Genomic DNA, 24,503 nt, shown 5'->3' with positions numbered 1-24,503 from the left:
CTGGAATAGCTGGAACCAGGTTAGTTGATAAGTTACTGTAGCCTGAAATAGACTTCCATGTCGAAATAAAAGGCACACCGAAAGCAGTAACTTACTGTAACGTACCCCACTTTGCAGTGGGCGAAAGGGGGCATGATGATTTCCAGAACGAGGATGGAAACGGAAAGGAAGCAACGCTTCCCATCTCCCCCTGCCGCGGGACATCGCGGGGCGGAGGAGCGCTCGTGGTGCAGGGGCGGCTCGGGGCCGTTCCGGCCGTTCTTTGCCGCCGGCATCGTCCAGGAGCGCCGAGGCCACGCTCACCCAGCGCCGTCGAGGGAGGGGGGAAGGAAGGCGGCGGCCCCGCGGGCGGCCCCGGGCAGGGCTGTGCCGGGGGCTCGGCGCGGCTGCCGCGGGGGCGGAGCGGGGCGGAGCGCGGCTCCCCGGGCCGCTGCGGGCAGCCAGGGGAGGGAGGGCCCTGCGGCCGGTGACTTCATGGGAAGGAGGCGGCGGCGGCGGGAGGTGGGTCTCGCTTTCCGTCTCCTGGTGCCGTCTGTAGGGAGGGCGAGAGGCGGCCGCTACGCCGGGCAGCGCGGGCGGGGGGACAGCGGTGACGGAAAGCGGCAGCTGGGGGGGGGACGGCAGTGCTGGGTTGACTCCCTCCCCCCCTTCCCCCTCCCGGCCGGAGGAAGATGGAACTCCGCTAGTGAGGGCTTGCGGGAGGAGCAGCGGGAGCAGGTAAGAGCTGCTACTCCTCCTCCCGCGCCCGGGCTGCGAGCGGCGGGCGGGCGGGCCGGTGTCACCGGCGCAGGTGGCACAGGTGGGCCCGGCCCTGCCGCGTCCTTGCCCGCAGGCTGCCCGCGCCGCCCCGGCCGCAGAAGTTCCCGCTGTGCGGAGCTGCGGGCGGACAGCCTGAGGGCAGCGCCCTCGGCCGCAGCCCGTCAGGGCAAAGCCGGGCGCTCAGAAGCGCCTCCCGCCCCGTGCCTCGGCTTGGCGTGGCGGGGATGCGGGTAGGGCTGCCGGCTCTGCCCCCGCCCCGTCTCCCCCGGCTCATTGATGAGCTCCGGGAAGGGCTTCTGCATTGCAGACTCGCTTCGCTCCTGCATTCGCGGCTTCAGCCTGTATAAGGAGCCTGTTCCCTGGCCGGCTGGTTCGGTGCTGCTTGGGCAAGAGGCCGATTCAGGCAGTTAGTATATCCTTCTGTGTTTCTTGGACCATGTCAGGACATTTGCGGGGAGATTGACCTCATTTGATAACTATTAGATGTACATGTGATATTTGTTCTTCTGAAACAGCTACAAAAGGATGTCTGCCTGGATTTGTGCGAATAATGCTCATTAAGAGTTTGCAGGCTGCAATATAGTGCAGCGAGATATAATGTGCATATAAAACATAATGCAGTGAGGCACACGACCTTACATAATCTAAATTTAAAAAGCTCACTACCCCTACGCTCACCCTGGAGGTTGTAGGAATATGTCTGTTCTGAGCGCTTTCTGGAGATCTGTTCGGTACCTGTCTGACATAAAGATGCAGCGTGCCCTATGAGCCAGTGCTGAAAATAAAAGAATAAATTGTTGACTACTTTTGCTGTAGTTCTGTCACAGTAAGTTCCTTGTTGCTGGTCAGTGTCTTGCACACACACTGATATTCATGCCTACATGGGCATACACAGCTCCCACAGCCAGAGGGAATGGTCTCTTCTGTTGTCCCTTGGAGGTGCCTTTAAATTGACAGGCTAAAACACTGTCATATTTTAATAAACTCTTGAGGCTTCTCTCCCTAGACCTGAATAATGCTGCATTTCCTAGCATATGGATATAAATTTAATGTAAACAGAGAGAAACCTTTCAGACTTTTCATTTGACCTTCACCATCTCAGACAAATACTCAAAACTGATGATCAGGGAAAAAGTATTTTGGAAAGGCCTGGTTTAAAATATGTTGCTGGATGCAATGTATGCAATTCATACCATATCTAGGATGACACACAGCCAATGTTCTGAGCTCTATCAAAGGGAACTAATGTCTGATAAATTTGGCCCACATTTTATTTTAATTCAGTCCTTACAGATGACATTGACTTTAATAAAGGTTGCTATGGCACAGATTTAAAGCAAATTGTATTAAGCTTCTGGAATTGAAAATGCTGTTGATAGGAAAAGTTTTGTTATTTACAATCTGTTATTAAAATATGAGTGTGTTAGCTGTTGAGGCTGGATCTGGCTCTGTTTTCTGCTTGTTGGTGTGAATTGACTAAATGGTCTCCTTTCTATGGATGGAGGCCAGATTTTTCCCTGGTATGACTGTGCTGCTCACACAGGGGCAAGCTAGACTTTTCCCATTTGAATCTGGAATATAGATGAATATCAGTGCCTAGCAGCCTCTGGAACACTTTCTATTAGAAGAATATGCTTTTGCTAAAGCTGTAACATTGGTACAGAGTACAGAGCCTCTGTGGGCTGTGTGTGCCCACACAGCAGCAATCGTGCTATGACATGGGGTAGCCATGACACCTTTGTGAGTCTGGTTCTTTTGTGATACTACATTTTCATGTCCCTAGTTTTTACAAGAAACTCAGTCATGTTCAGGACAGCTTAATTCAGGTATAATGTAACAACTGATATGGGAATGAGGCCGGGTAGGGGTTATAGAGTTATATTTTTGTGCATAGTGTGCATAGTGTAAAAGTAACTGATTGCTTAACCATAATGCAACTGTTTTTGGGAAAGGTTGGTTTTTGGTTTGGGGTTTTTTTTTGCCAATGGATTCTGGGTTTGAGGGTTTTTTTGCCAATGGATTCTGGAAGATTTTAGTCTTGGTTTAATCAATACAAATTCATGTAATGGTGATGGTGGCTGGATGTTACAGGCTCCAAGGAAGCGTGTAATGAACAGGTAGAAAGGTACTTAGTCCTTCCCTAGTTAGCCTAACTCTGCATCTTTCACTTCCCTGCATCTCTCTTATTGTCATGTTGGCAGGCTCAGCAGAAAGGCCATTCAGTGAATGGGACTCCAGGTAAGGAATTTCATAGAGCTGTACACATGCAAGCTGTGAGCACTGACTGATATTAACCGGTGCAACCATTATGCTCATTGTTGCCATAGATGCCCTTCATATTATTTATTTAAAGATTAGGGAATCTATGCTTTAACCAGTACTATACATAGAACATCTAATTTAAATTAAAACTGTATGTTTTAAATATAATCCCTGTGGTGTTTTCAGATCATTTAGAGTCTTGTATGAGTTCATTGGTATTATATCTGTGTTATTTGGGGGGGAAAGAGTGTTTTTATTAAATTGGCTATATACTGAATAAACTCTAGGATTTAAAAAATGTGTATATCATTGTGCTATTTTGCCTGTTATTGCCTTTAGACAGAGTAATCCTCTGTAGTCTTCATGGGAGGAGAACACTGTCAAGGCATAATTATATATTCAGTTATACAGGAGAGAAAGTTGCACCTGAGAGAAGGAAAGGACTAAGGGAACTAGCAGAATGTTTGTTTTCAGATAGTCTACACCTCATATCTTGCAGTTTTTAGTGAAGTCTCCTTCTGTTTAATATTTTCTGCATTTCAAAAGCATAATGAAATCTGAAGCTTCTTTTGACTCAAATTTCGTAAGATATCTTGGGATTCATATTAAGCAAAAATTAAACATAAACTTTTAATTAAGCAAATGGTAAGCTTAAAATACCAGGTGCAGCTGTTATTAAATTGAGGACTGAAAATAGAAAAGACTTTGTTGTTGTTGAAGATTTGTATTTTACTGGTTTGTTTATCATTCATATGATTATACAAGCATTCATAGATTTTTAGACTAAAGCATGGAGCTAAATGGTATGTGGACTTTCTAAAAAAATTAATTAGGCTGCCCTAATGAAAAAACTGGGAGATTAACCTGGCTGCTTAGATGGTTTGAAAATTCAGCTGTATAGACTTATACAAAAGTAGTTTACCAGGTGTGGTCAAAATATTGCATGGATATTATATTGCATTTTCCTGTATTTCTTTATCACTGTTTTCCTAAAGCAAAGCATGACACAAAACAGAGAAGTTGAGTAAGATGGCAGGACTGTTCTCAAATCCTAGATGGTAATTGACTGGTTTTATTTTAAGGGCAGATTAATTAGTATATACATGTAAATGTAATAGAACAACACTGTCTGTCAAATATTTTCCAGAGTTTTTTTTTTGTTATCCTTCCCCAATTACTGACCCAGGGGAGGAAAACATGTAAATCTGACAAGCATGGAGGTACTGGAGATATGAAAGCCTTGACTTACTGTTCTGTTTTCATATGGTTCACCTAACATCACTGTTCGTGATTATTTCTGAGTTTAAGTAGTTTAAAAAGACAAAGCTAATTGTGATGTATTTCAAGTCTCATTCTCAGTTTACTTAAGTTTCTTGTTCTTCTGTTTGAGGTTGGTGTTGTCTATTTTAGGATTCTGTTATGCCAGTGATTTTTAGCCATAGTGCTTTGCTGATGTGTTTTACTGTGGATTATCGGCATCTGTATTTATTTAGTATCTCTTGGATGGACCCTTTAAAAAGCTTTAGGCTTGAAATAGAGAGTTTGTTCAGCTTGCTTACTAGCTTTTATTAAAAGAGTTTATAAATTTATTTATTTAGAGTATCTCAGCCTTTTGAAATACACTTTCAGTAAAAAAATCCCCCAGAAATCTCAGGACAAAAGTATGAATTGGCTCTGTGTTAGTTCGAAAATGTATTTTCTTATGTATTTTATAGATGTCATGAAGGACTGCTGTTGCTGGAAGTATTTTTCAATACTTGCAGGGCATTTTTCAGACTGAGCGTATTTGCAAATGCTTCGTGATATATTTAGTAAAATTAGAATGCTTTCCGTTGTACACTGGAAATTCTTTTGGTCAGAACCCTGAGTTTTGCTGCTCTCTGCTCATGATTTTGGTCTTGTATGCAATGTTTCAATTTAGCCTCTACACAGAACAAAGTATGGAGGTTTTGTACAAAGGGTAAAGTAGCTATTTTTATCTGTCAGTGTTTTGCAGATGATCAGTTCTCTACGGTGATTTTTTTTTTTTTCACTTGCACATTCTCTTAGGACCTGCTGAGTAATCATTTTCATTGAGTAGTTAATCAAAGAAGGGGCAAAACCCATGTAGAAACTGAGCAAGCTGTGGAAGAATTTTGAATCTAATTTTGATCACAATGGTTATATTTCCACTATTGTTTTCAGAATTAGAGTAAGGAACACTGAGAACTTGTTCTTTAATTAGATGCTTGAAATATCACATTTCTAATCCTGATGTCTGCTGACATTAGTGGCCTCTGTCCTATGGAAATGTACAAAGTGGTTATTGCTGTGTGTGACCAGGAGATGTAATACTGTGATGTTATCAGAAATGTGTTCAAATGCCTTTGATTAAAATGGCTAGCTGCCATGGTGATAGTGCCATAGAAACTGGTAAAATAATCAGTGCCTATTAGGAAATCTGAATGAAAAATTCTCCTCTAGTTTTCTGTCTTTTATGTTTCAGCACCTAAAAAGGAATGAAACTCTGCTGATGTTATATTTCTGATTGAAAAGCATACTGAATTAATTCCTTTGTATTACACAGCAGACCGGGCTCAGGTTGTTGTATTGGTACTGCTGAAACATTAAATGCATGAGTGACTGACAATTCAGTCATCCCACAGAGGACTTCTAGTCCCAAGAACAAGGGCACTGGGGTAGGAGACCTTTCTTATAGAGCTGATATTTGTTAAGTCACTTTACTTTTTCCATTGTATTTGCTTTCTAAATAGTACAATAAGTATAATTTCCTTCAAAAGTACTCTTCAAGCAATGAAGGGCTGTGGCTGTGTCCCGTAGCCAGTGTCTACATGGACACAACACAGTAGTGGAAGAACTTTAATCGGGAGCCTGACTTTGTAAAGGGTTTTGTTTGTCTCAAACTACGCAAATCTTGAGTATAAGAATGCCAAAAAACATAATACAGCACTAATTTCTTTACTGGCTTAGCTTTTCTCATATGTTTTGAGACCTGTTGCAACAAGAAACCAAGTAGAAGAAACAGTGCCTAGCTTACATTGCTCTGTCTCTGGTTGGAATGAGTCATTTCATATTGCTGATTAGTGACTCTGTAGAGTACCTACACCCTGTAGGAAATTGCTAAGCAAGGACATGGGGAGATAAACCCAGATGTATCTGTCTAGCTATATACGGATTAAATTTCTGTGCAAACACTTATATTGCCTGCAAACTTTCTGAGGTAGTTCAAAGGAGCTTTTATCCTGTGTCAAATAGTTTTCCCTCTTAGCACTGAGATCAGTGGAAAGGACAATTGCTTGATGGTAGTGAACTTGAGTTTATTACCTAGATTCACCCTGTACCAAGCAGCAGACAGTAGAATTAAACACAGACTATCGAGCTGTACACTTAGATACAGAGATGATAACACATTTTAATCAGAATAACATAGTTACCTGAGAACAGAACCCAGACCAAAGCATTGCAGATGGATGTGTCGGGAACAATTTCAGATCTGCCATCTCTTAACATCTGCCCATGTCTTACCTGAGAATATTTAATATCCCAGTAGCTTCTATTTTAGGTCTTAGAGCTGTTATATTATAAATTCTCATGAAGAGGAAGACATACAGGTGTATTAAATAACATTATGGTAATGAGAGGATTGTTTTAGTGTAAATAAAATATTAATTTAGCAAACTATAATTAAGTGTAAAGCAACTAAATCACCCCCATGTCCCTGTAAATAACTCTTTACATCTTTGTCTCTGGAAGAGTACAAGTGGTTGAAGGAAAGGCAGAGTATAAAGGGAAGGCAGATTATGTAATTTCAGCAGAAAAAATGACAGCATATACAACCTGTAGATAAAGTTCACATGTGGAAAAAGACTCAGAGAGTACGGTGTGTTCATGTGTTCTGCCATGAGAGTACAGCTGAGTTAAGAGCTGGCAACAAGCTTTCCTTCAGAACAAATTAACAGAAGTAATATGTAGAGAAAGCCACAAGGATAAGATTAAATAAAATCAGGTTGATACACTGTTTGCACTTTGCTAAATTGAAGCTGTTTGCTGGTAAGAAATTGCCATTGAAAAGTAGTATTCTTTGTCATTAGCCTTGAGCACCACGCATTTACAAGAAGGGGATTAAAATTGGAGATTGTGAAGTCAACTTGAAAATTCAGAATTTAAATGAAAGATCACGACAGCTGAAATGGCTTATATTAATGTTGGTGTTTCATGTTTGGTTTTTCAACAGTCATAAAAAGCAAGGTTCACAATAATACTATGGGAAGACATGCCAGTGTTAAATTGTGTAGGGTGGCATTTCCAGGTTTTAGTGACAGCTTTCCACAGATATTTGAGGCCCTATGAGCTACTTTCACAGTTTCTTATCATGTATAGTTTTGATATCTCAGGAGGCAGGCAAAAAAGATCAGCTACTCTACTGCTGGACTTTTTGCAGTGTCTCTTCTGTATTGAAAGAAGACCTGTGTGGAGGAATGAATTTTTGAATCTTGTAGTTGGGAGTGTCTTAGGGATTGTCTTGTCAGGCTGATGAGAGCTGCAGAAGCCAAGTGTTTCTTAGCAATAGACAATTTATTCTTTCAGACTTCTTTATATGAATGCATGTGAACCTCATATATATAGAACTCACATCTACGTTTATAATTGAAGTTTTCTTAGATGTTTGTATTGTGGTTCAGTTCACTACTCAATACTTCAAGACAGAGTTTCAAATAAAGTAGGAAAAGTTGCACTCAAGAGTAATCCTCCTTTTCTGAAAGGCATCCAGAAGTGCTTTGCTGGTTTGCTCTTTCTCTCAATGTATAGTCACACTTGTACGTCTCTGCTCTGGCATTCCAACCTGAGCATGTTTAGTAGATAAGGACTCAATAACAGCTTTGGGCAAGAAATACAAAGATAGATCTTCATGAGTGTATAGTCAGGCTGTAAATGCTCAAAGCAGAATTTAATCAGGATTCTTAAAAGGATGTATTTTCTTGATCACAATAAGAGGAAACAAAAGGTTGTGAAAAAATGTTATATGAAGGCTCTCTTGAAGAAACCCCATGTAGAGATCTGTAGTGTCTCCTGGGCAACAGTTTACATTTTTATAATTCTGCATTGTTCAAAATTTCTTCTGACATTGACAGATAAAAGCCTGTGCAGAAGAAAGAACAGCATCATAAATCTAGAGCTGTGTTGGTTGTAACAATAATCATTACATTGTCTCTCTCTGGGCTCATCATCTTTGTAACAGGAGATACCTGTTTCCCGTCTATTCACCCATCCTAAACACTGTTCTCAGTTCCTCTACCTTTCAGAGGGAGAATCTCTGTGATTGGCAGAGGAGGATGTGTCAAACAGTGGCTAGTAGTTAGAAATTGAATCTCAATACTTGTGATTGGGAGAATTAATAAGAATTTTGTAGTAGGGTCCAAGTCTAGTCAAACTCGTTTTGTGGTTAAAAATACGTGCAACAAACTACTAATTACTTATTACACGAGGTAATCTTTAAAACAAGCCTGTGGCACTCACTGACACATGCCCCTCACTGCTGTGATGCATTGCTCATGAGGATTGGTAGCACTCTTGACTTCAAAAAGATGATATTCTCGTGTCTGCATTATGTTCTTACACTGGAAAACCTGATGCATGTGCTTCCAGCTGAGGTACTGCTGGCTGCTCCCCCTCAGTGCTGATGCAGATCAGGTGCTTGATATGAGCACACAAGGCTGCAAAGTGTAGACCTCAATTAGCACAGAAATATAAGTCATTATCTTCTGCTACCACCAGAGATGAATACTCGCTCAGCCTGAAGTAGCTCAGGTCTAAATGTCTGGAGCTGATGACACGTTTGCATCTAGCTGATGATCTCCTGACTTTCTTTGATGTAGAATTTGAGAAACAGAGCTGTTATCATTTTCCTTCCTTCAATTTTGTCTCCTAAAATATGCTTTACATGAGAAATGGCCCCTTCAAGAGCTATTCAGTTGTTAGGTTTCATTCCACATGCCTCTTATATTTAAGATAAAATATTTTCCTATCCAGTATAAATAGAGAGATATGTACTCATGAGAGAAGGTATATCCAAAACCTTTTGGTTGTCATTGAATGTATCTTTACAAAAAGAAACATGGGAAATATCCTTCTTTGGATTTCATAATGAAGTTTACTTCCATAAAAAGTTGCTTTATTTTTGTGAGGTAATGACTGGGAGAGTGCATAATTTTACTGTACATTTTGGGTAGAAATAGTCCTATGATTGGCTTTACCCTAATTATTTTCTCATGGAGGTTATAGTAACGTGTATGTATGTTTTCTATGCACAGTTTCTGTGGGTCTGAGACTTATCAATGGAGGAGAAAATGGTTCTGTAATAAATTCCTTGAGAGTCAAGCTGCCATGGTCCTTAGGAATCAGAGAAAAAGAGGTTTGGGGCTTTAAAAATGCAAAATCCATCCACCTCCTCCAGGCCACAGAAATGGGCCTTCTCTCCTAGTAGAATAAGGACAGAAAATAGCCTTTGAGTTGTGGAGTTCTGAGTATCTCTGGCAGAAGATTACCTCAGAGGGAATCACTGTGGCAGCAAAATGCATTTTGAGCTGAAATACTAAAAGAGTGGATGGACAACAAGTGAATTTAGTTCACTGCTATTACCATTACTCTGTTCAAACCCATAAAGCTGTCTTTGACTGTCAGAGACCTGCCCAGATATTTTAAAACATGTCTCATGACTAATATCTATGAAAAAAAGTCTATTTTGAGCTGTTTGAAACGATGCCATGTCAGTATATTCACTTTTAAAGTGGGGCGAAATGTAACTGTATAAAATAGTTTGCCACATAGGTGTGATTTCTGGTGATATTTTATCTCCGAGCCATATCTTTCTTGGATATAGCTATGGAAAAGACATTGTGTTTAGGGAGAGGAAGAAAATAATAGATTTTCATGAAACCTGTAACTTCATCACTATTGTGTATTTTGTGGTCTAAGAGCAGCTAATTTTAAAAGTGATTCAAGGCAGTAGAGTAAAATCCTAAGATATAGATGCAAAAATGCCTAGTAAGTCAAACTCTAATTATAGTATCTTGTGGTTATCTTATTTGTTTTTATTGCTATACTGTGATAAATTTAACCTGGTGTTAATTGTAGTTTTGTAACTTGAGATAATGAGTGCTGCAGACAAGGGTTCACCAAGTGTTATGAAGGCGGAAACGCCAATGCGGAACTTCCCTGTCTTACACAGCTGTTTATGCAAAATGTGACCTTTCTTTGATCTTCTAGCTGAAGTTACAAAGCAAATGAAAGACAGTAGCTGCAGATATAAAACTGTAGGTACCCAATTGTAAGGGGCTTCCACTACTTTTGAAAGAAAATGTTGTGGAAAAGGTAGTTGAAGGTTTACAGATATGTTCTAGAAGCATGAGTTATTGTCAAATAGCAAAAATATTTGCTGAAAATCTGTAGAAATCTTTAAACCATGTAAATTTTTTTTTGAAGTAGGGAATTAGCTAATCCTCCAGTAATTTGCCAGAGAAGTCATGTGGCGGTGTTTTTGGTTAGTTGGTTGGTTGGGTTTTATCATTTTAATTTTTAGAAATCCCTAAGCAGCCAGGTAAGAAAAAGCTTATGGCCTGTTTAATTAATTATGTGGATGGAGAGAACTGCTAATAATATGCAGTTCTCCTGTGTTGTTTTTTCACGTTCCCACTGTTTGCTTGGCTGGAATATAGTGGTGTTACATATCTGTAGATCTAACAGCTCTTCTTCAAGCCTTGCACTGTAAAACTGGGTCAGTGCATATAATGCATGTTAAATAAGGCAACAGGGTTTGTTGTATTTACAGAAGAAGTTAGCAGCAGGATCTCACAGTATTTACAGGAAGCATATTTTGCTTAAGAATAAGCACATTTCCTTTAAATACATTACTAGCTATTCGTAAAGTGCATTCTTCTGGAATCTTCCTTGGTGTGTAAATGGCTCAGGATTCGATAAAGTTAACCAAATGTAGCAAAAAGCAGACTATAGCTCTAAGATCCAGTGGCTTGATAGCTCTTTTGTTAGTGTTTTGCAACAGCACATTTAAGTTTTGTGTGTGAATAGTTGAGATAAATCTGGGGTTTTTTTCAGAGACAGATTAAAATGAATGATTTTATATCAGTAGCCATACAGAGAAAATTGTTTTAAAAGTTTCCAATGTTCCTTGCCTCAGTTGAAGACCTGACTACAGGTCCTTAAGAGATCATATGACTTCTTTTAAAGGGATTTAAGCTTCTTATATGAACTTTTTAGAAAGTTTATTATTGTCCTGATGATTGAACTTCCAGATAAAGTTGTAACTTCATTAATAGCCAAGCTGTAAAATCCCAGCTCAAAACACTGATTCTATATCTGAAAAAGTGCAGTTGAACCTAAGTCCCAAACCCTTCCATGTTGTCTCTTCTTCAGTACTGTACAAAAAGAAACGTTTTCTTGGCTCTTAGATATGGCTGTTTGAAACTGAACCTGCAGGTATGTAGTCTTTGGGAAGCTGTGGCAAATACTCCCACAATCCCTTCCAACCTTTCCCTTTCTGGGATCCTCTAGAACTGCTCTCAATCCATGTTATCCTATGAATCCCATGCTTGTCAATCATTGGGCTTATACTGCTTTGTGAATAATGATTAAGTGATCAATGAATTTGATCAAATTGATCAAAGAAACAAAGTTTCTAAAATATTAATTTTCAATACCTCTTAACCCCTCCAAATGAAATGCCCAAACAATGGGCAAATTGTTACTACTACTATCAAAATCTGCCTTAATGTTAAAGGGACTAGGGCTTAGAAGTTATCTGTTTTATTTCAGAATGTAGCTTCTATATATCAATGGGTAAATTCTTCAGACACTTTGTATTTGTTGTGGGGATTTAGTATTTTGATGGAGAGATGTCTAGGATGTGACATTAGTTTTCTGAGGCTGGTGGGACATTTATGAAGTTTTATGGTCCGATCTCCTGGAATAAGTCTAGCTGTAGCACTCAGTGATGGAATTTCTTCTTAAAATTCTATAGGTCTTGTTGAACTATAGCATCCTTTTAAAAAATACTCCCTCTCCTGACTTATAGACTCTTAATTCATTAGATGAATATCATGAATCTATAAAAAGTAGCAGCCTTGGACACACAGGTTGTGCCTTTGTTGTTGAAAGAAGGCCTTTTGTCACCTTTCTTGTGACTAAGAGTGAGGTTGAATTAAGAGGTTTGGTTTAAAACTACTAAAAGAAAAGAATTTCCTTTTTTATAGTAGCTAAGCTGGTGTTTCAATTAAGCAGTAAATGTATGTGGGTTTTAGAATTGTCATGACTTAAAACATACAAAACAAACATCCTGTATTTGTAAAAGTGATCACACAGTGTGAAATGTTCTTTGCTAGGACATGCTTTCTACCTGCTTGCTTTTTATAAATTTATCCTATGGTGAAAAGCTCCTGTTGGCTTTGCTGAGACCATGGGTAACTTCAGAGGCTGTATGCAAAGTCAGGCTGCAGAATCAAGGCCAGCATGGAGAAGCTGCTACTGCCACTGCACATGTTGGCACTTACAGTATTTTATATGTCCAGAATAGTCCAGTGCCCAGGGTAGCAAGTGTTTGGGGGAAAAAACTCTTCTTTGCAGGATAAGCTAAGACAGCTGTTAAATTTCATGCTTAGCTGAAGAGCTCATATGTGATCACTGAAGATGAGTATCTGCCTTAAATAAAGGAGCAGGTCATTAATCTTTTGAGAGCTGCTCATGCAGTCTTTGCAAATATAGAGGCCTTGGGGATAACAACTTCAGCAGCAGAGCCTGCTAGCTCTTGTGTGTCAGGGTGGTATTAATTGGAAGAGAATTAGAGTAAACTTGCATGCTTTCTAGCTGAATTGTCACCAATCTGTTTAAAATATTTTAGTTGCCTTTCTCAGATCTTTACTGTTAATGAAATTACTTCAAGATTTTATGCATCTAAAAAGATGCAATCACAGTGCCAGAAATGAAATTAATATGCCATGGGACCTTTCCTAATGAAATTAATATGGTATTTATAACCTTTTTAAAGAGGCTTTTCACCACTTGCAGCATAAAATGAACTCCCAGGAGTATAAGATGTCTTTCTTTGTTCAAGCTTTTATTCTCCTGCCTGCTTCTTTCCATGATACATGAAGTAGAAATCTTGAAATACAAATTAATTCTTTGACATCCTTCAATGGATTCCTAATGTTTTTATTATTAATCATAAACTTCAATTTTAGATTAGTAGGGGTTTTTTTTATCTGTTAGGCTGTGTTTTTCCATGATAGGAAAGGAGGTAGTGGCAACTATCAGTATAAAATTAACTTTTCTTTGATTTGGGGGAGTTAGATGGATATATTTTTTTTCTTTTACTGTTTATGTTTTTATTTTGTAAATGGTGAATCAAATGTGCTTAAACATCAGTAAACAGGTAGTAGCAGTCCTAAGGTAGGCCACAGCTTGCTGAGGAGAACTAAGAGGAAACTGAGCATTGCTGCTGTCAAAGGTGAGGCAGAGCTAAAACCATCATGAAGTGGGTTTATTGTAGAACCACCAAGAATTAGGCTTTTGTCACATTGGTCCCATTTGAGATCTCATCCACCTGCTCTGTTCCCAGCACTACGTTCAGAGGGTTTTCCCTTCCCAGCAGGTTGAGCACTGCTAGGGTTGGGAAGGTTGGGTAGAAAGTTACATTGATTTGTGCTGTTCCTCTCCTTGAAGTTACCAGTCTTGGAAAATGTTGGCCAGGATTCCTGGGCATCCCCTGGCATTCATCTCTATGAATCTCTTATCTCTAGAGTTTTCTTATTTCCAGTCATGATCTTTGCTGCCTTCTTTCCTTGGCCTCTTCTTCATTCTGAAACTGCTACTGCTTTCAGGAAACTCTTATTTTCAGCACTACAACCCCTCCTTTTTTCCCCAGTTGAAATAGTCAGTATGCAGAAACACAATATGTAAGCAGCCTTTTTAATTACATGTTCTGCCTCTGTGCTAGCTGGAGGACTCAGGGTGTGACCCTTCTGTTTAGTCCAGGTGACATCAAAGTTTACAAGCTGCCTGTACAGACTGCAGGGAGCAAGTACCAGTCTTCTGCCTGAGAGTTCAGAATCCAGCTTCACTCACCACAGACTCACACACATCCCCACTGCTCTGCTGTCTGGTAGCATTTGCAATTGAGCTGTTCTTTTCACTGATGTACTTATGCCAAAAGCTATGTTTGCTGCCTGTAGGAAAACATTCACCTTGTCATAATCTCTGATCTTCACTAACATGGGTATCTTGCCTTTGCAGCATACTTTCACACAGAATTTCTAAGTTTACTTGGTTTGAAAGGAATCCAAATGTGGATTGGTGCTAGAACAGGAGGGACAGCATTTGACTGTCATTTTGCACCTTACATGACAATTTCAATGTTTACTCCATGTGATGACTACATAATGTGAGATCTTTCACGTGCTGCAGTACTTGGCATGATAAGTTTCAGGTAGTGTTGTAGTCCTTTAATGATGCAGAAGATTTCCCTTTTGACTGTGAGTGTAGAAACATACAGGTAAAATTTAAAAAAATTAAGGCAACTTCATAGTAGCAAGAAAATATCTTTGTTCTTATTGCAATTTTTGATTATTTCTTTATATCTTTTCATCTGGCTTTGTGTTGATGGCATTTTTCATGTGCTTCCTACATGGTTAATGTGAGGGTGTTGGTGGATTGGAGAAGGGTCACATTTCCCCTCACTTTTCAGAGTCGGGAGTCCAGCTGGATGCTCTCTCATGCCTGGAGACAGCTGACCCCAGAAACAGAAAGTGTTTGGGTTAGTCGAGGTCCAAAACTTTGTACATCACTTGTACATCTCACTGCTGGCTGTCCAAAATTTTTTTTTTGGTTACGAAGGTGCTTAAAAATTTTAAAGAAATGTTAATGGGCTTCCTCAGATTGCATTGTAGAAGCAGCAGAGCACTTTCTCTGGCTGTTATTTTTATGCTTCAGGATAAGTTGGGGAGAAAGCATTTGGAATATGAAGAACAGCTGCAGGGATGAGGAAACTTGTTATTTTCTCATGCCATAGGCCTTTCAAGGAGCAGATACTCATCCCATGTTCCTTCCTTGTAGCGTTTCTGTAGCTTTTGGTTCTGCTGATCCGTTTTAATCAGCGGGTTATCAGCATGTCCAGAGTTCCCACGAGAAAACAATATGGAGTCTGAGTGTTTCTTCTGTTGGTTATCATCCTTTCTGCTGCTGAGTATCAAATATAATGGCAAAGTTTCAGCCAGCTCCAAGAGCTGTGCTGCTGACTGAAGCCAAAGAAATAGTAGCAAAATGTGTGCTTGCCACAGTTCTAATCAAAAGCACTTCTGTTTAACTTGGAAGGAAATGACAAAGTACTTCTTGGGCAGTTTGCTCTACTTCTGTGGCAGAACTGAAAGAGATCTCTTAATAGTTTTAAAATTAATTTAATCACTTAGAGAAAAGTGGTCAGGAGCACTTGGGGATGTAAAACATCAACCTTTATGCAAAGATAAAACACATTCTAGATGGTAAGCCTTCCCTGTATTTGTGGTGGAGAAGTTTACTAACCAGGGTAAAAATACACTGTTAAGGTGGAATAAATATTTATCCATATGTGTGTATGTGCATATATTTATGTGAGCATATGCTTCTAGAACAGGATAGTTTCTGTTGCTGCTGGTCAGAAAGCTTTTTCCATAGGCCCTTCCTGTCTCTTCCACCTGTCTGTCCTAGGCTTGCAGCAGGGAGTGTGGAGGGATGGAGTGTGTAGTGGAGCTTTGGCCATGCTGGCTTCCCAAGGGAGACGATTTAGGAGGCAATGAGATTTTTAGGGAGTGAATGATGCAGGTTTTTTTTTTAATGCTCTTCAGTATGGATTTTCTTTGAATTTGAGTTTGTTCTAATCTTGTATTGGGGGGTAGGTATTTTTGATTTGGTGGAGGTTTTTTTTTCTTCTCTCACATATGTGGTTTAATATGAAGCTCATTAACAGGAAGAATTTGCAGTGTAATTGACAGAGACACCACCTCATTATTTCATTCATATATGACCTGAGATGAAAATAATCTCCCAGGTGCCAGAGATGACTGAACTGTCACAGCCTTTGTTTCTACAGGACTGCGAATGTTATGCACAAAGTGTGTGAGGTTTGTTGCTGTAAACCTGGCACTGAAAGGGCAGTTGGGTTCCTGCTGAGTGGCTATGTGGTTATTGGCTCATCGACTAAGATCTCTTGTTATTAAAACGTTTCCTGCCCCATGAAGAGCATTTGCAAAATGATGTGATAATCACCACCTTGGTGTATACATCAGGTGCTGAAGTACAGACATGGAATATTAACAGCACATCTCTCCTCAGTCTGAGTTAGAGTCAGTGCTGTAGCCAGGAGCTATAATAGTCCACTCAAAAGCATATGTATTTTGTGGTTCACTTAAAAACTTCTCAAAGATGCAGAAGAAAGGAGAGTAAAATAATTTTTTTTAAATGGCCCTTTAAAATCAAAAGCTTCTTAACTCCTATTAACATCTTGCATCTTCTGGCAAGATGTTAATTAACATCTACACTATTAACTGGCATCTTCTACAAATTCCAGTCATTCTCAGCTATAGTTTATGAAATATTTGGAGGATTAACACTCATTCTGAACTGTACTTTCTTCATCCCTTGATAGATCACTTGATAGGGAATGGGGGGAAGTAAGGGAGTGTATAGAAGACAATTGCCAAATTTGTAAAAACTAAAGGGAACAGTTGCTTAATACGTGCATTAATCAGCTGTATTACTGCCCATGGCAAGTGAAGTGGGTTTTTGATATTCAGAATACTATGAGCAAAGAGACCCCTGTGTCTGAAGCAAAAGTTTCAACTTTAGGGAAAATCAGTGCATAGAATACAGGAAACCGTTACACGTTAAACCTGGGCCCTTGAACTTAGGGCATGAGCTTTGTGATATGGATTGGGTTTTTTCTTCACACAAAGTAACTATATTGTTTCTTAAATAAAGTGGAAGACACAGACTGTTGACCCCTTAGGCCATTTTAATTTTAGACACATAAATTTAGAGTTTGGTCTCTCATTTAGAGCATTGGATTTGAGAGATTTGGGCTAGAACCCAAGAGCTTCACCTTGTCCCTACTTACCTTAGTGTCATCTCTCAGACCCTTTCCCTAATACTAAAATTAATGGCACTTCTTTATTTCTTGAGACCTTCTTGAATTGCTTTATTCATTTTTCACTCATTTTGCTTCAGAAGGTATGTATATTGCAGTTCCTTTTATTAAAAGCAAAATATGAATCAGATATGGAATGTGGAGAAGTTTTTTACTTAGAGTTAGAAATTTGCAACTGTCAGCTTTAGGTGAAGCTTACCATGGAGCTCTTCAAATAGCTGTGCTATGTGTTCTGTCGTAAAATGAATTAATAGATTACCCAAAGAAAGGTTGTTATGATTTTTTTGAGTCAACTAATGTGTTACCATCATTGCCTGGATTGTAAAGTAAAAGTTACAATATACAGTGAATCTTTGGAATTTCATTATCAAGAAAACATCTTCAAATACAAGAAGTTACTACATCTATATAGAGGAGAAACTGACAGATGTTTGTGTTTTGGAAGGGAAAATAGTCTTTGATATACTCAGCACAACTGCATATTCAGCCTGTTACTGCAGTTCAGCTCTGGAAGTCAGATCCAGCACATTCTGTGCTGAGGGGTATTAAAATCAGATCAGCACAGCTTTACATGAAACCAGTAGTCTCTGACTATATAGACAAATGCAGACTAACGTCTATCAGCCAGATTTCTGAGTTGGGGTATAGGGCAGACACATACTGGAGTTCCAAAATAGGTTAGGGATGCTAATCCATTATATTGTTCCAGTATACCACAAAACTGGTGTTGGAATTGTATTCCTTTAATCACTCTCTTTTATTCTCAGCAGCTCAGTGGAATTAAGCTTTGGGCCAGACAGTGACAGCTAGAAGCCATTTATGTGAGCTCTGCCGAAAGCAGGCATCATGAAGGGTTCTTTATTTTTATGTGCAGTTTGGGAAGAGAGTAGTGTTATTTTCCAGTGCTGTGGAGAATCTAATATACATTTCATGAACCATTTTTGTTTCATGCTTCAATGCTATCCAAGTGCAAATGTCAGCAAAATCTCTCATCCTCCACCTCTCCAAAGCCATAAGCAACCTCAGCAGTGTGAGTTCTCTGAGATTTGTTACTAATACAGTCTTTTTTTTACTTTTTTAATTGTACATATCAGCAGCTGTACAATAATTCTGCGTAGTTATTAAGGCACAAGATACAGAGATAAAAGTATGTGACTTTTGTGAACTCTCTCCTGGACAAGGCCCCAGAAGAAAACATCAGTCTTGTGTCAGAAGAGTGAAAGGGTAAGGAAGCATAGCCACAGTATCACCTGAGGCCTGCAGGCATGTGCTGATGAACAGAGTCACTATACATTTCCCAGATTTAGAGAAGTAAGAGAGTAAAAAATATGCTCACAGTTCTTCAGGTGTAAAAGCTTGTTTCTTCCCCTTAAATCACAGGTATAATTTTCATTTCTTCCAAATTATGAGAAGCAATAGGGTTGTTAAAAGTTCCAGCATGCTGCCTTTCACACTATTTTTTTATCATAGTTCTGATGAATATTTTTTTTTTGCAGCAATATTTCACTTTTGTACATTTTAGAAAGTCCAAAGTAGCTTGACTTGGATGATTGGATACAGCTTTATCTGAGAAATATGTACTTCTATCTAATCAGAAATGTTATTAATGGTCTACAGCTATTAGATGGCAGATTTAACATCCAGTTTGGATTGTGTCCTAGATAACAGAATAAATAGATTATGTAGAAAATTGTTTAGGACAAGATTAATGGTGTATGTTTCATAGATGTTCCATGTTTTGGGTGGATGCATTAAGACTCAGTTGGAATAATTTACCTTTTTCTATAGGACAGATTATATAATCCAAAAGAATTTCAAATACTGAGAACAAAAGGTTTATTAATTGTGTTGGTGTGCCTTTCTTTTAGAAAGAGCTGTTGAGTTTGATGAGATGCCTTTCTGAAAGGCAATCAAGTTTGGTATAGGAGATTCCATGTATTGGAGAATGAAATGTGGTAGTTAAAGGCTAAGTGAGAATTGAATTCAACAGATATCCAAGGGAAAAATCTGTAAATCAAAGCAGCCACAGAGTGCAAGCCCTAGTATTGTAGTTTTCTGAAAAGATGCTGTACAAAAATAGCTGTAAAATGTATTTGTAGCAATGGGAAACAAATATTTCAAATAAACAAGTATAAATTTATGACTGAGTACTTTACCATCCCCTTTTCTGTGGGTTTCAAAACCTTCTATAGGTTTTGAAAATAAGTTCTGGTTTGGTATGTCATCCAGTTAATTTTCAAATGAATTTTGTTATTCAAACAAGAATCATTTTGTAATGCTACAGCTTAGGCTGGGAGTTCGAGAAAGAATTTACTGAATTTTCAATCTAGTGTACTACAGCACTGTGCAACTCGGTAGTTAAAGATGCTGTACAAATTCAATAATTAAATGATAACAGACTTATTTTTCTAAAAAGCTTGCTCATCTGTCAGAAATCATTATTTTCTTTCTCTTGGTACACATATACATTTTGCCTACAGTGTGTGGGGGTGGTTTTGCTGTGGGTGTCTGAGAATGTGCTTTTGATTGATGAGCTAAGCTGTTTCTTCAGGTACTGAAGCAAATAACTTTGGATGCAGCACTCCAGAAACTGCTGTTCTCAAAAAGAGTGGTGGAGAGAGATTCTGCTCCCACAGTGCTCCTGACACAGGCTTTGCTTTGCTTTGGGAGCTGGTATTGGAAATATATCTGCAGCTTTCCACTGCTGCACTTACCTTTGTCTCTTTGCCAAAGCTGAGCCACAGTTGTGGTCAGTGAAAGATGGACATAATGCAAAAGTAGTAATTCTGAGTTTTGGGGACTCTAAAATGGGATCTTTAAGTAGGAAAAGGAATTTAGTAACTTACTACCTAATAAAATACTTACTTTACTGTAGTAGCTTTGATTTAGTAGCTGTTGTGTTTCAGGAAGTTTTTTTATTTGTTTTTCTCTCTAGGAATTGGATGGAGGATTTCCTATTAATAATAATAATATTTCTGTTAACTTTCATAATTTGACATTATCTCCCCTTTCCTGTTCTTTTGTTTTCTGTGTCTCAGAAGGATTTTCTCAATAATTTGTTTGATGGCTCAAAGGCCAACAAGCTTTTGGGACTGTATGTTGGTAACTTGGTTTACCAGCTTATCTTCAAGTAATATTTTCACCTCTGGCAATATATTCTCTGATTCTGTATGTGTTAGTGGTTCACCAAGGCAGCAACTTTATTTCTCTGGCTATTTTAAAAGGTGTTTTCTTGTCTTCAAGCTTGAAGCATATTTTGGCAGCTAATACCACTCTAAATGAGAAAGCAGGAAAAATTGGAACATGGCAAAGAACATAGCTGTAGCACGCTGTGTTAATTTTTGGAATATCAGAAGTCCAAGCAGCTTTTGACATGCTTGCTTCCGAAGCTGAGGGAAAAAAGGCTTCTGGTAAGAGCCTAAACAAATGAATGCTGTGTATTTCCAAGGTTTTCAGCAAAGGAACACATTAAATACGTGAGTAGCCAGAAGACTCCTTGTTAATCCCTTTCCTACCATTCAGTGTCTACAGGCTGGGGACAAGGATTTTATTTGGTGCAAATTTTAACAGAGCTGGTTTTCCTTGCATAAGTATATTCCTATTTGTGGAATATTTGTCACATGGTCCTATTACTATTTAAAGGAAAATAATTTAAATAATCCCTCCTATGAGCTATGATCATTAAATTAATTTTACAATAAAATCTAAGTTTTCCCTCAAGGCTTAGGAACAGTTGACTTCACAGCTTTCCTAGTCTTCTCCACTGTTAGAGACACAACTGAATCTTCCAGATACACTGCTACAGTACACCAAATATTATGTTATTTAGATCCTTGAAAACTCCTGTTAATCTTTCCTAAGCTTACTAGAAGAATGCCTACTTGCAAAAGATCTCATCATTTCTACAGTGTCTGTGGTATCACTTAAAGCTGCAGTTATTTTGCCCCATCAGTCACTGAGTAAAAAGACCTCTGCAAAAGAGGCACAAGCTGCTGTGCCTTTCATTTTGTCAATATCTCTGGGTATTGGGGGGGTTGGGGTGTTTTTTTCTTTTTTTTGCCTTTTTTTTTTTTCCCAGAGAGGCTGATGCTTTAAAGAATAGCTGGACTGACAGTGTCATGTTTTCAGTGAGCAAAATCCTCCTTCTGTTCTTGTCATTTGTTAATATTTGAAAGCCAAGTAACTTGCAGAGCCTGGCGTCTGTCTCACATCTGCTGGGAGCCAAAGCCTTTCTTTGCAAGATCAGTATTGCAGCACTCATGCAGTTGTCCAAAGGGCTTTGCTGCTGGCATTGAAGTATCTCATCTAATGAGTCCTCCAGTTCTTCAGAGGAGTGGCCAGGAAATAAATAGATTTTGTAGAAGGAATCAGCATTTCTCTTCCTCTTTGGAGTAGATGGTAGACAAAGTATGTAGGCTGAGGTACAGCTCTGTCAACAAATAGAACATAGCAGGGGTTTTTGATGCCATTTTGACTTCAGAGAGAGAAAACCACTAGAATCCATTTCTGCTTCCTGCGAGCCATGCCAATGAACATATTAGTCCTTTTTGGAATTAAAACCCACTAATTGTACCCCAGTGTTGGATTACCTGCTTTTATTAGTAGTTCCTATATATTTATATAATTCTACATAAGACAGACTTTCTAGGGGCTTAGTAGAATCCTTTTTGAGATACAGATTTTTCATGCAGTTTTGTTGGGTTTTACTTCAGTAATACAAATTGCATATTTTCAGAATGTACTTGATAATGAAAATTCACCTTGTATTTCTAGCAGTTTGACCAAAAACTTCATTGCCTGTTATCCACACAGTGCAGTAAAAACTGTTCTGAAAGTCTGCAGTTTATTTATTTGTAAAATAGGTAAACAAGACAAAAATCCATGCTGCAAGAGCTACCTTAGCAGAAAACTATGCTTGAAAATCCAGAGACTAAGAAGTTAGGAAGTGACAAAAGCAAATTTATCTGGTTTTGTAGCTCATTGTTTTATATTTACTTATTACAATGCAGCCTTGTAATAAAGTCACTTTTTAGGTCTCAATTTCAAGGTTATAACTTGAGCATTTCTGACATATCTGAAAAGAATGACCCCAGAAGATTTTTCAAAATAGAACAATATTTTTAAAGATTAACTGGCTTTGTTCATCGGTTCTTCTTCCATATCAGTAGATGTGGGTTTTTTTCTGTATTGCAGAATCTCTTTGAAAGTTCTGGTACTGGTTTATATAGGAAAGCCCTTCACAAACTTGTTGAGGCATTTTTAGTAAATGTTTCTGTGAGGTCAGAGATCTGTGAAGGCTCACAGCCCATGCAAGTGTGAGGGACAACATTCTGCAGTTTAGAGAGCTCTGTGTTTGTAACTGGGATGTTTTCTGGTCAGCCCTTCATGAATGAAAAGGAATTGTCTTCTTATGAAATGTACTAAGTACTTTTAGACAAAGAAAATGTCTTAAGCTAAAAACCTTTTGCCATGCCTGACAGTGCACAGGCTAAAACAGGCAAGGTGAATGTGTAATTCCATTTAATGGTGTCCTCAGCTGTCAGTGTGCAAACTGCCAGTGAACACTTGGGAATGGAAAAGGAGTGGCAGTGACTGTCAGGTGTGACTACCAGGATCCCTGCCCTGACTGCCCAAACCTCCTGTCCTGTCATGTAGAATCCTGCTGGCTGCTTGCAGCACCGGCCTGGGACTTTATTGAGCTGTAAAAGTGTCTTTTTAAAGCCTAAGGGTAAATCTCATTCATTTTTTTAAAAGTGGTTTTCCAGTACTGTAGGAGCACTGATCTACCTATGTGTGAGAAGAGAGTTGAAATTTCTACAATCTCTTCTTGCAAGACAAACTTTGCAAAAAGAAAAAAAAAACCTCATATTGGGTGGGGGGGAAGAAAGGTAACAGGAAATTAAATTGTTGGCCAAAATTACCAGAACAGAAGAAAAGACTAATGGCAGTAGGAATATATTTTTAAGCATAGGCATGATGTAAGCTCCATGACTTAGAAAATAGATAAAGCAAAATGAAAGCAGATGACCAAATTTTCAGTGGCAAGTTTAATTAACCATCTGGAATCTGAAGGGTCTTCCACCAGCTGAAGTCTTTCAATCAGTGCTGGTTGTCTTCCTAAAATCAATGACGTAGCTTAAATGAATATAATCATAGAGGTATTAATGTTGGAAAAGACCTCCGAGTTAATCAAGTCCAATCTTTAACTAAACACCACCACACTCATTGATTGTATTGTGAAGTGCCACATCTACTCATTTTCTGAACTCCTGCAGGGATGATGACTCCACCACGTCTCTGGGGAACCTCTTCCAGTGCTTAATCACTCTTACAGTGAAGGAATTCTTCGCCCTGTCCAGCCTGAGCTTCCACTGGCACAACTTGAAGCTATTTCCCCTTGTCCTGTTGATTGTTTCTTGAGACAAGAGGCCAACTTGCTCCAGCACATCAATGTCCTTCCTGTGACCCTCCCACCCAACCTGGTGTCATTTGCAGCTGGACTGGCCCCAAAACTGAGCCCTGGGAGACACCTTTTGTGGCTGACCAACCAGATTTTTAACTCAATTCAAATGGAGGTTCTGGGCTTCATAAAAAGATGACAGAATTAATTACCTTGGCTTGTCTTATGCAAGAGCTAGGCAGTCAGAGACCCTGAATTGCACTACTGTCCTCTAAATTACTACTTAGACTTCAATTTCATTCTCAAATCTATGAGGATAAAATGTCAATTTTTTAATGATGTATTTGGAACAAATTTAATTGGTCAAAACTCCAATTTTAAAAAGTCTCATTTAATTTTTTCCCTTTGTTCATTACAAAACCTTTTATTAATAATTTTCCTTGAAAAGTTAATCTTTGTATCTCTAGTAAATGACAGAATATACCCAGTTTTGAGAAAAATGCAATGAAAGCAGAGGAAAAAACCCCTATAAACACCTTTGTTACATCTTTTTAGATGTCTAGTGTGTTGGACATCTAAACTATAAATATTTCAGTTTACTTTTGATATGAGTCCAGCTGTAAGTTTAATTATTCTAATTTATGTTTAGTGAAATTTCAAAATAACAATTCATTGTTAGTTCAGGTGAAAAAAAGCAATGTTTGACTGAGTTTTCAGAGTGGGTTGACTGCAGTTCCCTGCTTATGATTTTTTTGTATTACAGATCTTGACAACTGAAAGAACAGTTTTGCTGTTTCCTGGAAATGTAGTATTCCTGAGGTCATAATATTTAATGGAAAAATTAAGACAAAAGTTTTCTCAGTGTACACATTATTCTGTGTGCCTAATTGGATGAAT

At 38.8% G+C, this 24,503-nt stretch overlaps 1 protein-coding gene across 4 annotated transcripts in view; it reads left to right on the top strand.

Moving 5' to 3' along the window:
- Positions 1–470: 470 nt before the first annotated feature.
- The window catches only part of OTUD7A (OTU deubiquitinase 7A), a 106,493-nt gene continuing 82,460 nt past the window's right edge, over positions 471–24,503 (top strand). For 3 of the 4 annotated variants that reach the window (XM_005521445.3, XM_014251334.2, XM_088063062.1), the window contains exon 1: positions 541–717. The gene's annotated coding sequence lies outside the window, so the exon portion shown is untranslated. Of the gene's footprint in view, positions 502–540; positions 718–24,503 lie in introns of those variants that run through there. The other variant, XM_088063061.1, reaches the window with a different exon arrangement.

The sequence above is a fragment of the Pseudopodoces humilis genome, chromosome 16, assembly GCF_049639895.1.
Source record: "Pseudopodoces humilis isolate 2021_Gansu_Grassland_sample_001 chromosome 16, ASM4963989v1, whole genome shotgun sequence".
In the NCBI taxonomy this organism is placed as follows: Eukaryota; Metazoa; Chordata; class Aves; order Passeriformes; family Paridae; genus Pseudopodoces; species Pseudopodoces humilis.
This window is presented reverse-complemented; position numbering and strand designations above follow the sequence as displayed.